Here is an 11,617-nt window from a genome sequence, read left to right as displayed (position 1 = left end):
TGTGTGTGCGCGCGCTGTCGTGTGTGTGTGTGTGTGTGTGTGTGTGTGTGTGTGTGTGTGTGTGTGTGTGTGTGTGTGTGTGTGTGTGTGTGTGTGTGTGTGCGTGCGTGTGTGTGTGTGTGTGTATGTAGTAACAGGATGATTTGACGGTTGAAATATTCTCTTCTGCCGCAAAATGTAAAACGATTACGAATTATACGAGAACGAATGAATCCACCAAGTAGTAGTTTTAAATAAATGAAGCTTTAAGGGACACGGAGTTTCATGCTGTCGACTCATTTACTGCATACAACTCATAGTTTGTTTTAATGTTAGATGAATTCGCGTTTCTGTTTAACAATGTCCAGTTTATGAACAATAATCATGCGGTTCTCATGTTCAAAGAAGTCATCGCACGCAGTAGAGGTTGCGCGTAGTACTTTGCGCTTGAAATTAAATTATTATATAGAGAATAAGCTCTTGCGAAAGGTAACATTTAATAACTTCATCTTGAGATCATTTATTCCACTAAAGCGTATGTTAGCTTGCAAGGCGCAGCCTATGTCCTGTAGAAATGTGGATTTCCTTTAATTCTTCGAAAAGCAGAGGACTTAGTCGAAAGTTGCTTTCTCGCATCGGCGCTTAATAAGTCTAAGGGAGCTTTGACGCGCCGAGAGATCGTAAAATCGAGCTATAACGTCCAACGACCTAAGGGTTATCGGATTAATTCGGCCTGCTTGGTCTCTTTGGTGCCTATAGCTCCAAAGTTTTCCTACTTTCTCGATCTATCATTGGATAAGACGGAAGTTGGCTGCGTGGGATGGGAATCGAATTAAAAAAGGGAACCGAGTGGAAATTTGTGAGAGAGCGTCCGAATTCGATTCGACAGCGCTCGCTCGACTGCATTTATTGCCTTTGAAGACTGATTCTCAGTTTTACGATTGCTTTAAGGATTTATGTGTGTATTAACGAGCTTTAGAGCCAAAAAGACAGTTTGAGTCTAGCTTGCTAACTATCTTGCCATTGAGAATTAATAACGCCTATTGATTCATCTGACTTAATTCGATTTAATCTGCTTTTAAGAAAAATGTTTTGTGATCCTATCGTATTACTAATTCACATAAAAATAACTAGTTTTATCCGCAAGCTTTAATAATGCATACAGAATGATTTAAAATTTAATTAAATTCTATCTATCAATTAAAGACATTTCGACATTTCTTTTTTTCGCCAGTGATATGAAAATTTTGTATCTTGGCCTGTAGAAACAAATTTGCATTCTTTAAAATTTAAAAATATGCGACTCGCCATATAATGTAATTTGTTATGCATAAGCGAATTTTAACGAGGCACTGTCTCAAACTTCGTTTGTGTATAGTATTTCGTTGAAATTGCATAAAAATAGAAATACGCTTTTGCTAGCAAACTTTACATGCATACTAACAAAAAATGGACCGGTGTTTTTTTTTTGTTTCTGTCAAATTCACGTGATAATTTCACCGCTGCGTTCAGTTGCGCGCGAAGATCGAAGGGCAATCGGATTAATTCCGATTCGTCGAACTGCCCGCACGTCTCTACTTTTTCCTTCGTTCCTTGTGGCCACGAATGGACAGGATAACGAACAGCGTGAACGACGAAGGAAGACAAATAGCGACTTGTTTGTTCACTATACCGGAATCTTCAGTCAGTGGTCTAACCGAAGTTGTACTACAGTTCGTACACGAATAATCTATCTCGTGTCTCTCCGATTCTTCTGTGCAACTTAGTTGCGTACCTTCAACTAAAGACCGTGTAAAACATAATACATTTACCAAACGAAAAATATTTTCGAAACATGTTTTAATTGTTTATTTATTTATTTTGGTGTATATTTATCGAGGAAAAAATGAAAAATCGCACTATCAAAAATATCAGTATTATCGGATAAAAATAAACAAAGTTGCATTAAATATATTTTTTTTCGAATACATTTTCAGAAATAATCAATAAAATATATTTATTTTGTGTTTTGTATTTTGTAGAATTTTGCAAAAATAGCTTTAATTTAGATAAACGGGGTATTAATCATAATGGTGCATTTACGAAAAACAATAATTTTATACATATCTTTTTAATATCTTTTATACATATCTTTTTCACGTGAATTTAAAAAAAAACAAATATTTTGCGCACATAACGCGCCATTTCAAAATTTAATATTTAGTTTAAATTATTCGAGAAACTGTTACAATACCACCAAACGTTATACGAAATAAGAATATTATTTTGTGTTATTTAGTCCAATTAGAGTGGCAATTAATTATATGTCGTCGCTGTGTGTGATTGTAGTTACTCTACGAGTCGTAAAACTAGTTAATTTGAAAATTGCAGAAAATAAGTCGGAGTTTTTAAATTAAAATTTTTTGCTTTGTTGTATAAAACAAATTTCAATGCATTTATTATCAAAATGTTATGTAAGTTATATATTCCTCCAATATTCATTAAATTATCATTATTTTAAAAAGTGCAAAGACTTCTATCTCTCTTTCGTTTTTCTCTCGAAATAAATAAAAATGATAAAAGTCTTTATTCCATTTTTTAGCTGTTTTTAGATTTTCGTTATATTTGCAAAAATGTTTTTCCATTATTTTTATAGTGTAACATTTTACTTCATTAACAATAAATGTCAATAAAAATATTCTAATATAACTGTAACATTTTGTAATTGCAAAATTAATTAAATGCCAAACATTTTTGTAAAGAAAAATTCTTAAATTTATCCGTCAGAATGAAATTTTAATGTCAGATATATACCACGTATGTTCAACGCTGAAAATTTTAATTTATTAACTTATAATGAAACAAAAGAAAACGACGAGAGAATCTTGTAGCGAATTTAATTAGTTTCATGATCTCATCGCGCATTATACATTTCTCGTAAAAAGAAACTGAACTTTATATCGCGCACGCCAAATATTCGTGATTATGAAAATTTGTCTGGTGTGAAACGCGATTACCAAATCATGTGGAAAGAAACGTCGAATTGCTCCCGAAGCGTGAAGATCCCAGGAAAACGATAAACCCGCTTTAATAACATCAAGACTAACGGCGGACGTTTTACCTGTCCTCCCGATCGATCTATCCATTTGACAATGAGTTGAGGATCGCGTCAAGAGTATTTTATCAATTTTCCCGAGGTGCGTATGTATCCATCAATAAGCCTGTCGCCGTTATATTCACATATTGGTATATTTCTCGCAGGCTCTTTCCGATGAAACGTAATGGACATTTGAAACGAGCGAGCGAAAAAAAAAGTGCTGAAGCAGTCGCGTCTCTTGAGAGGGAGGGGAAGCGATCTCGATTTAATTAAATTTCTTCTTTTGACGCGTGTTATTCTGAAACGTATGAATTTTCCCGGAGACCACAGGACCAGAGTATTTTCGTTGCCGTGACGTTGTCCTCCTATGGTCCTCCCGCGAATTCCATTCAGTTCATGTGTACCCAACTGGCCATATATCGCCTCGGTGACACTCTCACGCATTCCGAGTACGCGCTCGTCTTGTACGACACTTACGTCGATAATGTACCCGTCGTCGGCGGTGTTTTTCACGACTTTTGGGACATCCTGTACGGAAAGGAGTGTGGGAGAAGAGGGTTCCACGGGATGAAATCAATAATATGCCTCCATTCAAACCACCGCCACCACCACCACCGCTGTTGCCGCCGCCGCCAATGTCCTTATGGTCTTGCGGGATGTGTCGGACCGTTTGCGTCTGACTTAACGACCTAATTACTCGCTCTGTAGGAACACTTCAATCTTGAAGATGCTCCTGTGATTAGCGATAGCACTGATATTCTTGCCTCCGAGAACGCTACTACATATACTCGTGGCGCGTACATCAATCTTCCGCGAACCATTCCTGTCCGTTGCAACGCGTGCTCCAGCGAGATATCAGTTTTCTTTGAGGTACATTATATGGTAAAACTGACCGAAAATGCCTTATCTCTTAAGTGAATTATCAAATGGAGATCTCTATGCGATTATTTATTATTCCGTTATTAATTATGAAAATTGTTAATGAACTAAGGGAATAATTAGGATGTTGAATAAATTTGACATTTATAATATTTTGCAATAAAATGATGATTATTATAATTGTAATGAAAAGCGAGTATTTTTCAATATTTAATATCCAATATTAAATGATGATCAAAGAATAATAATTTTATTGCCGATTTTTTTATAATTAATTCTTAATGCATATTTGTATCATTAATTAAATATCATTGATTAAATATAATGTATCATTTTAATTTTGCTACTGATTATATATGATATTTTTATTTTTTAATTATCGTGCTTAATGCGTATCGTACATTATGACAGGAACGTTCGAACGAAATCGTTTTAGAGGAAAATTTATCTATGCAGATCAACGTCTGCGCACATTTCTTCCAATTTCCGCACAACTTAATGCAATTTTAATAGTTCCGATTTCCTTTACACGAGCAGCTGTACGCTATACCGGGGCTTCATTTGAAATTTGCAAGTCGATATCGGTCGGAAGTTCATCGGTACTTCGTAGTTTATCCCTGAGCTTATGATGCACGTTGGCTAATCTGATGAGGATGAATAGAATGCGTATCGGCAATTAGAATCTACGTCTTAACCGCGGTCGAGTACACTCTGCGGCGTGGTGGATATGGGTCATGAGTTTCATCGATTGACGTGCTGAAAAAGATGAGTATCGAGAACGGGACGCGTTCCTGTTCGAATAACGAATATCGATTTCCCGGGGACGCGTTTAAATGCTCTTTTATGCGATGTAGTAAAAACATCGCGCGGCTCAAACACAGATCGCCGTCGCGGTGTTGAGGGCGCGCTTACCGCAAATTAATAACCAGTTAGGAAAAAACGATTTATTTGCACGTCGTTGTTATGCGCGCAAACATGTGTTAAAACGTCGACGTTGTTAAAAGCAATCAACGATCTATGCAAAATCAGAGTGATTACCAATTAATATATTGCAGAGATACGAACTCGCGATGCCACGGATTGCTTTTAGTAAAGTTATGTTTTTTAATGTACTATATAGATCTTAACAAATATTTAATAAATATATTCTGAAATAATGGGGAATTAATGTTTTCGACTGATGGCTAATTTGTTTAAGAAGGTCTTCTACTTTTGTTGTTTTTTAGGTTTTTTTAGGAATTTTTTTTAGAAAATTGGATAAATATCTTTTGTTTTTGTTCTTTATTTATTACTGTTTCAAGATAAATTTATCATTTTTTAACAAAAAATATGAACAATTAACAAATTTATTTGATTTCTATGTATAACATTGGGTGCTTTCCAATAAGAGACACAGATGACACAATATAACATAGTGAATCATTCATTGCTCGATTCATTGTTTACCAATGTTAAATAAAGATGAAATATTCATTTTGTTTCTTGCTGAAAAATACCAGTCGGAACTAGAATTATCTTAATAATTTAATTTTTCTTATTTTTTTATAAACAAGCGTCATTTATTTATTTATTGAGCGAAACGAGTAATTCTAGTTTCGATAGCCGTATGTGTTCTGATTAAAAATTGACATCCTATTTTTTTAAATTTTAATTCATTGAGAGATTCGGTATCACAATGTCGCAAATGATCCGTGCACACGATATATAAAACTCAAACAGATCTATTAATTATTGATATTTTTTTTTATAACAAATAACAAATCTATCTTGAAATAATAATAAATAATAATTTTTAAAAATATTTTCTTCCTTTTTAAAAAAAATTCTTTAAAATCTCTTAAAAATTCTTAAGAACCACTTAAAAAACAATTTGACGAAATAGAAAATTCCCTTAATGCTTTTAAACAAAATTTCGCACCTAATTAAAAACCGTATAACGTTAGACTTGGATTCATCGATTTCTCATATTTTGTTTTCCATTTGTCCGATGAATTCTTTCAAGATAGTGGAGGAAATCGATTAATCGACTAAGAAAGAAATAAAAGCGAGAAATAATAGAATGCTCGCCGGATAAGTAATTAATCTGCATGCTATTATGAATAATCAGTCGGAAAATTTACGACCGCTTGTGAATATTTAACCGCAGATGACGTATATTTAATCGCAACCGCGGGGCGGCGAGATATTCATAATACATCGGCCAGATTTGGAAACGTGTCGAGCTGTGCAGTGATCTGTAATAAATAGATAGTTCGTGATTCAATGGGCTACTTTATTTCGGTCAGTCAATAATACAATTCGGCATCAGCTGCGAATAACGTGAAGATTGTCGCGATATGACATCGCTGGCAAACAGCAGTGATAGCCTGGTCAAATATTTAACGAAAAAAATGAAAGATGTGTGTCACGTTTTTATTTCTCATGATGATAAAAAGCTATAAAAGCTTCAAGAGCATATCGCGAAAGCAGAAATCGATCATAAATCCTGCAATTAGATCAACACATGATAAATTTCTTTTCAAATTCCTTAAAAGTAACTTCATTGTCCCTTTTGTTTTGTATGTTTTGTATCAAAATTACTTTCAATCTTTTAATTTGTTGGATAAGAAAATATTGAGAAGATAGATCGAAAGACTCATTTCCGTTTATTTAAGGAAGTTTGTTCGTTTACTCGATACAAAATCACGCGGGAGAAAACTGGGCGATTGATCAGTCTAATGCATTTTGTAACTACTATGATTTATAGCCATGCGAAATGTCTCGGAGTCGTTGCATTCGGATTGTAAGCACGAGATATCCTTTAGTTAATGGCGAGCAAGTTAAATTAAAGAGCTTCTGCACGCTTTGCGGTTAACAGCGTTCACGTTTTACCTGTTTCGGCTGACAAGGTGCCAGTTTCGCGTTGTGGTCATGTCAGGTCGGCTTGATGTTCTCCGTTTTGCCCCAATTATGAAAGTGTTCCATTTAATATCGCAACGAATTGGGATATTTTTCAACACCGATTTTGGTTGTGAAGCTTGTTGAGTCAACAATTCATATTTTGTCGAGCGTTGAATAATTGTCCAATTGCTGGAATATTTGTTTCGAGCTCTTATCTCGGAACTTGAAACAAAATGAATGTGTGTTGTGTAAAATAAATCTACGTCCTTTCTGATAATTTGAAAATTATTTGTCCGCTGTAAAAAAATTTTATTATTTTATATGACAAATATTAATCTCATTAATCTTGGCAGGAATTTTTGTATTTTCAGCAACGACTATCATTGCCGTATTAATTAAGCTATGTAAACTCCAAATGACAAGTAGCTAATAATAACAGGTATAATTAATATAAATGGAGAGATATTACGTAATTAATAGAATTTATGTAAACATATTATTAAATAAAATGTTTATATAAAATATACATAATTATGATTTAGAAAACAAATGTATCCTCTAATTATGACGTTATTTACATCTTTATTCTTATATCTTAACCAATGTTTATGTAGAATATAGAATATAGAATATGAATTACACATAAATGATGGAAGGAGTTTTTCTATAATCATGAATAAACGTACTCGCGGACTCTTAAATGACCCATAGAATGCAGCTTGTGAAACAATCACGCTCACCTTTTCAACTGTCATCCGAGTAAACCCGGTATTTCGCGCTTCTGGTTGTAAGATAAAGGCTTGAGGGATTTGATGGTAACGGCGATACCCTTTGTTCCGTTTACACCTACCCTCTCGCGAATGTTTTCATAGAAAATTAGGAGTTGGGGTAGAGAAGCGCGAAATGATGGCCCGAACGGTGGTTCGTGACAGCTACGATTACATAAGCATCTACCGTAGTCGCACAGATTGCTCGTACTCGGGGATGGATTCAATCTAGTGGGATTACCCGGGGTCTCGGCCTCCGTCGTTCGTTGTCGCCTTGTCGTACGTACTGTCGCGAACCTCCCCGTCGGTCTAGTTCTTGCTAGGCCGGAATTCCGTATCCCGTATGTCAACACGCATCCTTTCGTTGCACCCGACCGCAGACTGTCTTAATCCTCTGTGCGCCGAGAAATAATCTCTCGTGAAATGACGATATGAAATATTCTCTTTTCAAGATATTTTAATTGCTCAATATGTTTTATTTTTATCTCGATATGCGTTGGTAGACAATAAATTGTTGATGAAAAATTTACATAATATAATTTTAAATTTCGAATATATTATATTAAGAAAAAATATAAATTAATGTGTGTGTACTTAATTTTATAAATATTTGTTTGAACAGTACTAACTTAACATTTACTTACGATAAATAAATATTGGGTTGTACGGAAAGTTCGTGCCGATTTTGAAGGAAAATTGAAACGCAGAAGATTTAAATTTTAGTATATATTTATTATAAATTTAAATCTTTTGCGGCACGAACTTTCCGGACAACCCAATATTTACTAAATAAAAAATTGATAGCTAAATTAATGTGTACGTGTATCAAATAAATATATATTTATGTTAATAAATATTTAGTTGTTTAGTAAAATATTAGCAATATTCAAATAAATATTTATGAAAATTAGTACATTTTTCTCTTAATGTAGAGAAAATAATTTTCATTAATAATACATATTATTAAACTTTTGATTTTCCATGATTTCATATAATTTCTATAAGCTAGCAATACGAAGTTTCTTTTTCTAGATTATTTTTTATATTTTTATATTTTTAATTCTTCTCTCGCTTTTTCGGTATGGCTACCCGACTTTTTTTTGTCATTTCCAATGTTTTGCTTATAATTTTTTTATTAATAAAGATAGATATTTTTGCTTGCTATTGTTCCATAATGTCTGGCATTTCTATTAAAAAAAAATTTCTACAAAAAATAAATAAAATACAATTTTATTTATTTTTATAAAAGTTATAATCAATTGATTAGTGTGTTGTTCTCGTAATGAATTGAACGGTCAACCAAGAGACTTAAATTAAAAAAATGTAACGGATAACTTAATATATTATTATAATGATTTCAATCTTTTTAAATTAATTAAGTGCTCGTTGGGAAAATTACGTAGTAATTTTAACAGCATTTATAAAAGGAGGAAGGGATAAGATTTGTACAATTAATATACGTTGTTTATTATATGCGAATGATTATTACGTATGAAGAAATCTGATCAGAGCAGTAAACGATGTAAGCATAGGTCATGTAGTAAAGCGATTATATATAAATATATATGTATATGTATCTGGTTAATATTGCGACTGCACGCATAAACGATAATTATGCGGCGGTGCAATATTTGTCCGGAAACAAACCTGCTTTGCCATATGCTTTTACGCGTGCTCATTTACCGCTAATTAATAATGTTATTCGATATTAGTTTGCCAACGCGTGTGAGGATCCAAAGCATATTTACGAAGGCGAGCCGTACCATTGCCTTAAATGTATTTTGTTATAATTAGAACTCCGTTATTGTTACTACGCCGAATATATTTCGACTATTATTATACATCAGCATAATGAAACAAGCTTTTCATTTGTCCTACATTTAGTTCGTTACAGCAAATATAACAATGAACCATGAATGGTGCTTATTTATACTTTCAATTCATTGTTTGAAAAATTGAAATTTTATTGTTCTTTGCGTAAGAACTTTGCGTGCGCGATATTAACCTTCTCTGTGAAGTCAGGCGAAGCGATATTTTCAATTAAAAATAATCGCATATTCTGGAATCGAATAAATAAACGCGAGCAATATTTATTTAACACCGGATTACATGTGCGATTTTTTTTCTATACTATAAATTTAATTCATTCGTGTATGAGAGATAGTGAAATATGTCAGGCTACAAAATATACATATGCACCTATACATATATCATTCATAAGGATAATAACAGTAAATGTGCGATAACGATTGATTTTATTGAAAATACATCAGACATTTGAAATACAGCTTATGCCGTTGACAATTCTATTCTGGAAGTTATTCGAAGTTTATTTATTTAGCTGAGATCAATACGAGTTGTCTCGTTGACTGAATTTAATTTGTGTTTTTAAGTTTGAAACATGATTACATTTTCTGTCTGGGAAATATTATATATTTTTTAAAAAAATCAAAAAAATCAAGTTATTTGTTGAAATTTATTTTTCTTTTTTTCTATTTTTGTAATATTCTCTATTTTATTTCAATAAAATAAATTTAATGGAAGAAAAACTTCAAATCAATTCAAAATACATATTGCAATCAAAATTATGCTAAATTACAAAGAATTAAAAGATGTTTCGTCAAATTCGAATTTCATCGAAAATACAGCAGTTTTGTGACTCAACGGACTCAATTTGATAAGCTCGCAAATTCTTTTTTTTTGTTTTCTAATACATAGTGGGAACGAATAAACACGCGTTGCCGGTTGTCAAGTTTTTCTCGAGTTTCATCCGTTTAGCAGTGCCGATTAAAAACTGCTTTCCGTGTAGATTTATAACCGCGGTATTCTTAGGGTCGTTGTGTAGAATTTCTCTCCTTTTTTTCGAAGCGATGCTTGTCACCGACGTGAGAGCGAAAATATACGCCGGACGACGCCGATGGCGAATACAAATCCACGATCTGTTCTCAGTGTTGTTATTCTTATTGCGAAACTTCACTGCACACGCAGTCATGATATCGAGCTCACGATAGGGCAAGTCGAAGGATCAGTAGCATAGGACGGAGGACATAAATCTTGCGAAATAAAAATTGCAACGTCAGATGACCCAATATACTATACGTTGGTACGAATAGACTATCGTGGAATATATCGATACGATTCATTATTCATTTTCTTATTCATATCTTTATACGCTTTAGACGTGAAGAAAGAAAGATCTATTATAAATATCTACTGCGCAAAAATACTGCGCAATACTACTGTGTATTATTATATATTGCCATAAATATATTGCTATAAAAGAGTATCAAAATGATTCTAAAGCGATTGGGTCCTTTTATTTGAGAAATCTTCTTTTCGAAGTATTATTGCATTCTTAAAAAATATGGAGTGTGGACGTTTAATACGTGCATGTAATTTTTAGTATATGGATGTTGATAAACATCAACATGATGTGAATTTAACACCATGATTTAAAATTCATTTAAAATTCATGTACCAATACCAATACGATAAGAATTAACTTGTTGTGTGCCTTCTATCTAGTGACACAAGTCGACAAAAGTATCATTCTGTCTTTGTTACCCATGGAATTTTATGTCGACTTGTGTCATTAAATGAAAGGCACCCATTTAACACCTTTTTAAATAAAATAAAATAATGAGAATAAATGAAGAGAATAAGTGAATTGTTTATCGATGACATACTTCTCTCGCAAGAACAAACACAAATTCGTTATTTTTTGCGATCGTGTGCCAAATTGTATGCAGATACCTATAATTAGGGGGAACACCATGTGTCACTGTTATCAGACAGTTCCTGTGCTGCGGACATTTAAAAAAAACAAAGGCAATACAGTTCTGCGGTAACAACACATGAATATCAATGTAGTTAGGTCGATAGAAATGCGGATATGGTTACTGCGGTGCTACGAGATTGGAGGGGCATACACACAGATCATTTTAATTCTCTCAACTGACTGAAAACAGTTTTTTCGCGAGTTATATATATATATATATATATATACATATATATATATATATATATATATATATAT

Source organism: Atta cephalotes (assembly GCF_000143395.1).
Source record: "Atta cephalotes unplaced genomic scaffold scaffold00052, whole genome shotgun sequence".
NCBI lineage: Eukaryota > Metazoa > Arthropoda > Insecta > Hymenoptera > Formicidae > Atta > Atta cephalotes.
This window is presented reverse-complemented; position numbering follows the sequence as displayed.